Here is a 10,588-nt window from a genome sequence, read left to right as displayed (position 1 = left end):
GTTTTTTTTTAACTTGGTATTTCTTAAGTACTTTCCCTGTCAGTATACGTAGGTCAAATGCATTTTTAATAGTTGCATAATATTCCATGGTAGAAATGCTTTTAATTTAACTGTGATATTTCCTTATTAATTGGTATGTTTATTTTCTTCTGGTTTTTCATTATCCCATGGGAGAAGTCAATTTGGGAGAAGGGGAGAAAAAGAGATATCCTTGAGTGATAGACAAGAGACCTGGGTTTTCAGCTGTATTTTAATTTGTGGTCTTGGGCAAATCTCATTTCTTCTCTAGGACTAAAAGAACCTTTTAAAAGAGCTTTCAGACAGGGTACCCTTTGAGATTATGAAGATTCCTTACTGCCTAGAGATGGCTATATATAAAACATTTTTTATTTCAAAGAATATGAATGCTATTATCCCTTAAATCCCTACTTTGAGATTTCTTAGGCTGTGTGGATGTCTTAAGGTGTTCCCCTGAGTCCAGTTACCAGTTGAGGCAGTATTGATTTAATAAATAAAGAAATGGGTTAGCAGCCTAGCCATGCATCCTGCATGCACCCCTACCCATCATCTACCCAGTTGTGGTATTCTAGGATAAGACTGCTAAGGAGAGTGGGGAGACAGCTGTGTTTTTCAGTATTTGCAAATTTGAGCTGCTAACATGTATTTGACAATTGGTGCTTCATATATTTTTAGAAACAATCTTTTTGCTTCAGAACAGCCATGAAAGTTCCTTGTACTACCCACAGTTGTATTTTTCTCTGGGTCCAAGTTCCTACTCAATTTAGAGCTTTCTAACACCAACCCTCTTACCTTATCACCACCCCTGACTTCCCTTGACCTAAACCTTATCCCCCTGATGAAAGTTACAATATCTGGGGACGCTTCTACTAATAATGAAAAGTGAAAGTCACTCACTTTCTGTGAGTGTTGTGTCCGACTCTTGCGACCCCATAGACTATACAGTCCATGGAATTCTCCAGGCCAAAATAGTGGAGTGAGTAGCAGTTCCCTTCTCCAGGGAATCTTCCCAACCCAGGGAACAAACCCAGGTCTCCCACATTGCAGGCAGATTCTTTACCAGCTAAGCCACCAGGGAAGCCCAGGAATACTGGAGTGGGTAGCCTATCCTTTTTCCAGCAGGTCTTCCTGACCCAGGAATTGAACCTGGTTCTCCTGTATTGCAGGTGGCTTTGCCAGCTGAGCTACCAGAGAGGCTCTGTAATATCACAATGTTTTTTATAAAATGTGCCCTGTCCCCACAGACAGCCTCTCATGTTATTACTTAACAGTCCAGCCTGAAAGCACGTTTGCTCAGGTGACTCCTCTCCTGTCCACAGATACTTCAAGAATTAACCTTTTTTTTTTAATGCCATGGAACTTTTATGACAGTCTGGTATTCTCTGTGGCCCCCTTCTCAGAATGTTTTGAATATACTATTGCCTGCTAATGAAGACTGGGGAGGTGGTTGTAGGCTCCTAGTACTGGGAAGTAGGTTTAAAGACAGTTGCTCAGAAGGTGTGCTGGTTGGTGCTCACTTTCCTCTGAGCAGGAGGATTTCATGACACAACCTACTGCACATGTAGGCCACCCATCTAGGCCTACCTGTGTCAGTTTTGTTGGGGAAGGGGAATGGGGAACTAGCACAAACCTACTCATTGCTGTTTGCTGCATTATAAGTAATAAAGTTCTTTGTCTCTGATCCAGAAGTCTCGTGTCATCTGCCAGCCTTCATGAAAAATGTAGGTTAACTTGTTTGCAAGGAGGATAAAATTTGAAACCCTTCATGGGCTACTGTTGATAGTTTCGTAACAAGGATGGGTTCCTGACAGACAAGGCTTTCCAGAAGAGGAAGGTCATGGGCCAGGTGATAGGAGAGGATAACCTGGGGCCTGGTACCAACTGCTGCTGTGTGAGGAGGGGAGTAATGGCCTCTAGTTCTCTTACATGTTAATGAATGTTTTGAGGCTAAGCAACAAGAGGTGAGATTGAAATATACTGTCCGACTGGTTGTAGCTCAATTGTCAGAGCAGGAGAATGAGAGGATGGTTTGACGATGAGGCAAGCAAGTCTGTGGCTCCAGTTGAAGGCAGTATGGCTGACTGATGAGTAATGGCTTCCCCAAAGCTGAAATGAGTAGTGTCAGAAATAAGGATATAAAGCTTTCTAAGTGGACCAAAAATACTCAGTACTAAGAGTTTGTTGAGTCCAGGCAGGTAACCACTGAAGCAAAAGTGCTTTCATGACCCATCCCTCTCACTCCCTCTTCTTGCCTTAAGGAAAGACTTTGTGTATGCTGGGGTGTCTTTGAGGAGGAGAAGGATTCCCTTTTTATAGCTCTGTTGAATATAAATATGTAAGTCACCATCCAACTTCGCCCCATGGGAACAGGGAGCCCTGGGTGCAAAATGGTCAGAAATGCCAATAAACTGGGGGGGAGATCCACAGTGATGCGCAGTGGGGCACACAACCAAACCAGCAGTCCCTGAACTGCAGATGCTTGTTGGCGCCAACAGGTTGACAAGGGGAGAGGCGGCACGGACCGCGGAGCAGAAGTCAGGAGAAAAGGCCTTGTCACTGACCCATTTGAACACTGTAGGTTAGCCTCTCTCATGCTCCTGGCTGGGAGAAAGCATAGTCTCTTGGTTGGCTGTGACCTGTAACATACCTATTTTAAACTACATGGTTTGGGTTCCTGTGATGGGAGGAAAGGACCAGAATTCAACTGGTGAGGTTTGGGACTTCACAGATGGTGCTAGTGGCAAAGAACCTGCCAGCCAATGCAGGAGATGAAAGAGACGGAGGTTCAGTTCTTGGGTCGGAAAGATCATCTGGAGGAGGGAATGACAACCCACTCCAGTATTCTTGCCTGGAAAATTCCATGGACAGAAGAACCAAGTGGGCTAGAGTCATAGGGTTGCAAAGAGTCAGACATGACTGAAGTGACTTAGCACGCATCCGCTGACAGGTTTGGACACAGTTTGCAGTGGGAAGGGAAAATTAAAATGAGCTGTAGGGGGAGCCTCTAAACAGATTCAACGTACTAACATTTTATCAATTTTGCATCAAAATGTTATTGAGATCAAATGTACGTTTGACTGAACTGTGAATGCTCTTGAGTCCCCCATTCTAGGACTACCGCTCCATAGAGGGAAGTAACCCCTGTCTCCTCTTGGGTAGTGCAGACTCCTAAGAGGAAAGAAATGAAAACCACAGTTTTAGTGGAAAACTTGGTGACAGCTGGAGTACTCAGGCCATTTCCCAGTATGATAGTATACTTTTCAGGTGCCAAGTACATCTTTTAAAAAGGTGGACAACTGTTAGGCTACTACAGAGCTATTGCTGAAACTAAATATCTGACCCATGGAAGCCTCTTAACTCTGGCTTAAGAGTCCATTTGGGGCCTTATTAACTCAGACATGACAACTAACAAAAGGAGCCCAGCAGTCCCCTAGCCAAGAGGAAATGGCATGTTCTGGGATGCAGCCAGCCCCACCACATCTTAGTCTTACTTGAAAAGGGAACAGCTACTCCTTCAGAGGGAAGTTATTCCCCAACTGGCTGCCTGAAGCAAAGCGACTAACTCATTGGGCCCTTGATGGGAACCAGTGGTATGAGTTCCATTCCAGAAGACTTACCTAGCTTGAAAGCAGTCAGGCAAAGACAGTGAATTCTTCCTTTCCTTGACTTTTGTTCTATTCAGGCCTCCAACAGATTGGATAAGACCCACCTACACTGGAGAGGGAAGTCTGCTTTATTGACTTAAATAGAAATCTCATCCAAAAACACCCTCAACATACTTGGAATAATGTCTAACTAAATATCTGGGGACTGTCCAAGTTAAGTTGACACAAAGTATTTGTTCAAGGCAAGTTGACCTTACAATTAACTATTATAGCAGCTTACTGAGTAATGATAAGAATGAGAGGGGTTAAAAATTGTTGTATAGGTTTATTTTGAAATTTTAGTATATGCTGTGACCATGGCTGGGCATGTTTTCTTTGTCCAAATAGCATTTACAGGCCAACCTGGTTGCCACATCCTCTCGGTGCCAGCTTAACCAAAAGGAGGCCTAGAGTATTCACATTTAATTCTGATTCAGCCACCTGGATTCTCTTGTTCATTTGACATAGTCCTAGATCATGACATTTGGAAAAGAGTCACCCCTGGAGCCTTTCTCTAAAAGGAAGATGGCCTAGTACAACTATCTCAAACTGTTGCAGGTTCCTTAAATCCCACTAACTGCTGGGTTTGCTATCATCGAAAAAGCAAGAGAGTTCCAGAAAAACATCTACTTCTGCTTCTACTATGCCAAAGCCTTTGTGTGGATCACAACAAACTGTGGAAAATTCTTCAAGAGATGGGAATACCAGAACACCTGACCTGCCTCCTGAGAAATCTGCATGTAGGTCAAGAAGCAACAGTTAGAACTGGACATGGAATAACAAGACTGGTTCCAAATCGGGAAAGGAGCTGTATATTGTCAAGGCTGTATATCGTCACCCTCCTTATTTAATTTATATGCAGAGTACGTCATGAGAAATGCTGGGCTGGATGAAGCACAAGCTGGAATCAAGATGGCCAGGAGACATATCAATAACTTCAGATATGCAGATGACACCACCCTTATGGCAGAAAGTGAAGAAGAACTAAAGAACCTCTTAATGAAAGTGAAAGAGGAGTGTGAAAAATTTGACTTAAAATCCAACATTCCGAAAACTAAGATCATGGCATCTGGTCCCATTACTTCATGGCAAATAGATGGGGAAACAATGGAAACAGTGACAGACTTTATTTTGGGGGGACGCCAAAATCACTGCAGATGGTGACTGCAGCCATGAAATTAAAAGACAATTTGCTCCTTGGAAGAAAGGTTATGACCGACCTAGACAGCATGTTAAAAAGCAGAGACATTACTTTGCTAACAAAGGTCCATCTAGTCAAAGCTTTGGTTTTTCCAGTAGTCATGTATGAATGTGAGAGTTCGACTATAAAGAAAGCTAAGTGCTGAAGGATTGATGCTTTTGAACTGTGGTATTGGGGAAGACTCTTGAGAGTCCCTTGGACAGCAAGGAGATCCAACCAATCGATTATAAAGGAAATTAGTCCTGAATATTCATTGGAAGGACTAATGCTGAGGCTGAAACTCCAATACTTTGGCCACCTGATGCAAAGAACTGATTCATCTGAAAAGACCCTGATGCTGAGAAAGATTGAAGACGGGAGGAGGAGGGGACAACAGAGGATGAGATGGTTGGATGGCATCACCCAACTCAATGTTTGAGTAAGCTCCAGGAGTTGGTGATGAACAGGGAGGCCTGGTGTGTTGCAGTCCATGGAGTCGCAAAGACTCAGACATGACTGAGGACTGAACTGAACTGAACTGAGCCAGATGGCTTGGACTACAGTTTGATTCTTTTTAACCTTATACTGAGAAATCTTATCAGAAACATCCGGTGTACTTTCAACTCCTATAGTCTCATGCAAAACACATCACAATCTCTGGACATGTGTCCCTCACCCTCATTCTTGTAGCTAATCATCCTGTGGAATGGACAGATGTCACCTGACTGGTGATATGGACAAATGGGGCAGGTTGGACTAATTGTCATCAGGCAGTCTTTCCAAAACTAAGAACTGTTTTCAATGATTCTAAATGAACGGGGGACTTTCTGGTGGTCCAGTGGTTAAGAATCTGCCTTCTAATTCAGGGGACACAAGTTCAATCCCTGGTCTGGAAAGATTCCACATGCTGCAGGGCGACTAAGCCCATGCCAAACTACTGAAGCTGGAGTGCCCTAGAGCCCATGCTTCACGACAAGAAGAGCTACCATAATGAGAAGCCTGTGTACCACAACTAGAGAGTAGCCCCCACTTGCAGCAGTTAGAGAAAGCTTCATGCAGCAACAAAGATCCAGCGCAACCAAAAACAAAAATTTAAACGATTAAAATAAATGAATAAACTGGGAACTCAGAGGCCTACCAGGTGCCAGGAGGTTACATTACAGACAGTGTCAATCTGTGTCCCCTGAATGATGCAGGTCCCACTTGGGAGGCCCCAGCAATTAGAGACATCATATATGTCCCCAGGACTGTACTTCCTATGTGGAAGCCAGGCATGGCCTTGCCTTCCTCCCTGAAAACATTGTGTCTTGAACCATAGGGTCATGAACAACCTTCAAGTGTTTAAGGACACACCACCAGCAGATCAGGTAACCTTCAGGTGCCTGTGGAGATGGCTCCAAAATGAGGCTTCCCTTGGTTACAACAGGGGAACTTCTGGAGAGGTAACCTATTTATTTATGCACTTCTGCAGGAGGTTATCTCTATCATGAGAGTTATCCTATTGGAAATGTTGATATGAAAATCATTCCCAACTTGAACTGAAGTCATCAGTGATACACCTCAGCCCTGAAAAGTTCAAGTGAACCTCAACTCACTGGCTACTGTGGTTATGAATGATAGAATTGCTCTTGACTTCTTTGTGGGCCAAGATAGAATCTGCCATGGCTAATATAACCTGCTGTACTTGGATTAATGCCACAGGCAAGGGACAAAGGTCAATACAGAAACTAGAGCATACCACCTGGTTTTCCGAGGTAGATCATAATGGCTTATGATGGTTGTTTTGGTTGTTTTTCCAGCATGTTGGGTCCAGGCCCTTAGGTGTGGTTGAGGCCAGTTCTGCAGATTGGTCTCATCCTATTGCTTGGATGTATACTCAGATAGTATCCTTAATTAAATGCTGTATGAGACCGTTAGAATAGATTTGGTTCCATCTCTATCGGATTAATTAAGAGTAGCCGATGAATTGGCAAACTCAGAAAATTCATCAGAAACCATCTGTACAAAGTATAGTAGTTTGGAAGAGAAATAACTATTTAGCATGGAGGCCTGGGAGGTCTTTATACAGAAGATTTCATTTTGATGTGAGCTATGAATGAAGAGTGGGGCCAAGTGTGCCTGTTTTACAGATCAGGAACCTGAGGCACAGAAGTTAAATAACTTGGGACTTCCCTAGTAGTCCAGTGGTCAAAAATCCGCCTGCCAATGCAGGGGATATGGGTTTGATCCCTGGTCTGGGAAGATCCCGCATCCTGCAGAGGAACTAAGCCTGGGAGCCACAACTACTGAGCCAGCACTCTAGAGACCATAAGCTGCAACTACTGAGCCTGCTTGCTGCAACTCCTGAAGACTGCATGGCCTAGAGCCCATGCTCTGCAACAAGAGAAGCCATGGCAAATGAGAAGCCCATGCACCAAAATAGAGAGGCCCGTGTGCTACAACAAAGAGCCTGTAGAGCAAAAAAAAAAAAAAAAAAGGTTAAATAACTTGCCAACTTTACTCAGCTAGGAAGTGAAAAGTCAGGATTGAAGTCAAGATCTCTTCACCTCCAAATACAGAGATTGCTGCTAAACTTCACTGCTTCAGGCATTAAACAGACCACCAAAGAAGAATTGAGAGAGATTTGGCATTAGCTTTAGATACTTTTCTAAAGTTGATGTGGTGATCCAGAGTTGGTGATTATGTGTTTAGAGAAGTCTGGTGAAAAACCCTCGGACTTTGTATGAGCCAATATTCAAAAACAAAATACTTCAGACAAATAGTAAGGTTTAAAGAATAATAAACTGAATAACCATGAACCTACTTCCACCTTTAAAAAATATATATCACCAATACAACTGATTTCCCTTGGAATGCTTAATCATACCCTACTTCCTGCATTCCCAGAAGTGACTAACAATCTTGAATTTGCTATTTACTATTCCTGTGCATTTTCTTCACACATGCATCCATTAACAATATATGGTATTATTATTTTACATGTTTTTAAACTTTATATATGGTATTTGGTTGAGGGTTCCCAAGATTCAGATTCATCCCTAGATTCAGAGATTGTTAGATATATTGCCAAAATCTTTGCTTTCTGTACACTAATGTCAAACAGAAATAGGGAGACAAAGTTATGGAGGAGAAAGAGTGGCTTTATTACTTTGCCAGGCAAAAGCGGCTGTCGCCTCAAGAATTCGGACCCCCTCCCTGGTGAGTACGATTCAGTTAAGTCACTCAGTCGTGTCTGACTCTTTGTGACCCCATGGACTGCAGCAGGCAAGGCTTCCCTGTCCATCACCAGCCCCCGGAGTCTTGTCAAACTCATGTCCATCAAGTCAGTGATGCCATCCAACCATCTCATCCTCTGTCATCCCCTTCTCCCGCCTTCAATCATTCCCAGCATCAAGGTCTTTTCCAATGAGTCAGATCTTGGCAGCAGGTGGCCAAAGTATTGGAGTTTCAGCTTCAACATCAATCTTTCCAATGAACACCCAGGACTGATCTCCTTTAGGATGGACTGGTTTGATCTCCTTGCTGTCCAAGGGACTCTCAAGAGTCTTCTCCAACACCACAGTTCAAAAGCATCAATTCTTCAGTGCTCAGCTTTCATTATAGTCCAACTCTCACATCCATACATGACTATGGGAAAAACATTAGCTTTGACTATACGGACCTTTGTTGGCAAAGTAATGTCTCTGCTTTTTAATATACTGTCTAGGTTGGTCATATCTTTTTTTCCAAGGAGCAAGCGTCTTTTAATTTCATGGGGGCATCCACCATCTGCAGTTGTTTTGGAGCCCCCCAAAATAAAGTCTGTCACTATTTCCATTGTTTCCCATCTATTTGCCATGAAATGATGGGACTGGGTGCCATGATCTTCGTTTTCTGAATGTTGAGTTTTAAGCCAGCTTATTCACTCTCCACTTTCACTTTCATCAAGAGCCTCTTTAGTTCCTCTTCACTTTCTGCTATAAGAGTGGTGTCTTTTGCATATTTGAGGTTATTGATATTTCTCCCAGCAATCTTGATTCCAGCTTCTGCTTCATCCAGCCCGGCAATTCACATGAAGTACTGTGCATATTAATTAGATAAGCAGGGTGACAATATACAGCCTTGACGTACTCCTTTCCCAATTTGAAACCAGTCTGTTGTTCCATGTCCGGTTCTAACTCTTGCTTCTTGACCTACATACAGATTTACCAGGAGGCAGGTCAGGTGTTCTGTATTGCCATCTTGAAGAATTTTCCACAGTTTGTTGTGATCTACACAGTCAAAGACTTTGGCATAATCTATAAAGTAGTAGATGTTTCTCTGTTGTTCCCTTGTTTTTTCGATGAGCCAACGGATGTTGGCAATTTGATCTCTGGTTCCTCTGCCTTTTCTAGATCCAGCTTGAACATCTGGAAGTTCATGGTTCACGTACTGTTTATGCCTGGCTTGGAGAATTTTGAGCATTACTTTTATAGCTTGTGAGATGAGTGCAATTTGCGGTTGTTTGAACATTCTTTAGCATTGCCTTTCTTTGGGATTGAAATGAAAACTGACCATTTCTAGTCCTGTGGCCGCTGCTGAGTTTTCCAAATTTGCTGGCATATTGAGTGCAGCAGTTTCACAGCATTATCTCTTAGGATTTGAAATAGCTCAGTTGGAATTCCATCACCTCCACTAGCTTTGTTTGTACCGATGCTTCATAAGACCTACTTGACTTTGCATTCCAAGTTGTCTGGCTCTAGGTAAGTGATCACACCATCATGGTTATCTGGGTCATGAAGATCTTTTTTGTATAGTTCTTCTGTGTAGTCTTGCCACCTCTTCTTAACATCTGCTTCTGTTAGGTCTGTACTATTTTTGTCTTTTATTGTGCCCATCTTTGCATGAAATGTTCCCTTGGTATCTCGAATTTTCTTGAATAGATCTCTAGTCTTTCCTATTCTATTGTTTTCCTCTATTTCTTTGCATTGATCACTGAGGAAGGCTTTCTTATCTCTCCTTGCTGTTGTTTGGAACTCTGCATTCAAATGGGTATATCTTTCCTTTTCTCCTTTACCTTTAGCTTCTCTTCTTTTCTCAGCTTTTTTTAAGGCCTCCTCAGACAACCATTTTGCCTTTTTGCATTTCTTTCCCCTGGGGATGATCTTGATCACTGCCTCCTGTAGGATGTCATGAACCTCCATCCATAGTTCTTCAGGCACTCCATCTATCAGATCGAATCCCTTGAATCTATTTGTCACTTCCATTGTATAATCATAAGGAATTTGATTTAGGTTATACCTTAATGATCTAGTGACTTTCCCTACTTTTTTCAATTTAAGTCTGGATTTGGCAATAAGAAATTCATGATCTGAGTCACAGTCAGCTCCTGGTCTTGTTTTTGCTGACTGTATAGAGCTGCTCCATTTTTGGCTGCAAAGAATATAATCAATCTAATTTCAGTATTGACCATCTGGTGAGAGTCCATGTGTAGAGTCTTCTCTTGTGTTGTTGGAAGAGGGTGTTTGCTATGACCAGTGTGTTCTCTTGCGAAACTCTGTTAGCCTTTGCCCTGCTTCATTTTGTATGTACTCCAAGGCCAAATTTGCCTATTACCCCAGGTATCTGTTGATTTCCTAGCTAGAGTTTACAGAGTCAGGAAGGAGTATGTGATAAGGATCGAGGCAGTACTAGTCTTGTATTTTTCTTTCTTCTGCAATGTTTCTAAAGGGTAGAATTGCTGACAAGATTAGTGTATGTGCAGAGTCTTAGGTGGGATTCCCTGGTG

The sequence above is a fragment of the Odocoileus virginianus genome, chromosome 10, assembly GCF_023699985.2.
Source record: "Odocoileus virginianus isolate 20LAN1187 ecotype Illinois chromosome 10, Ovbor_1.2, whole genome shotgun sequence".
Classification (NCBI taxonomy): domain Eukaryota; kingdom Metazoa; phylum Chordata; class Mammalia; order Artiodactyla; family Cervidae; genus Odocoileus; species Odocoileus virginianus.
The sequence above is the reverse complement of the archived record's forward strand: the minus strand, read 5'-3'. Positions refer to the sequence as shown.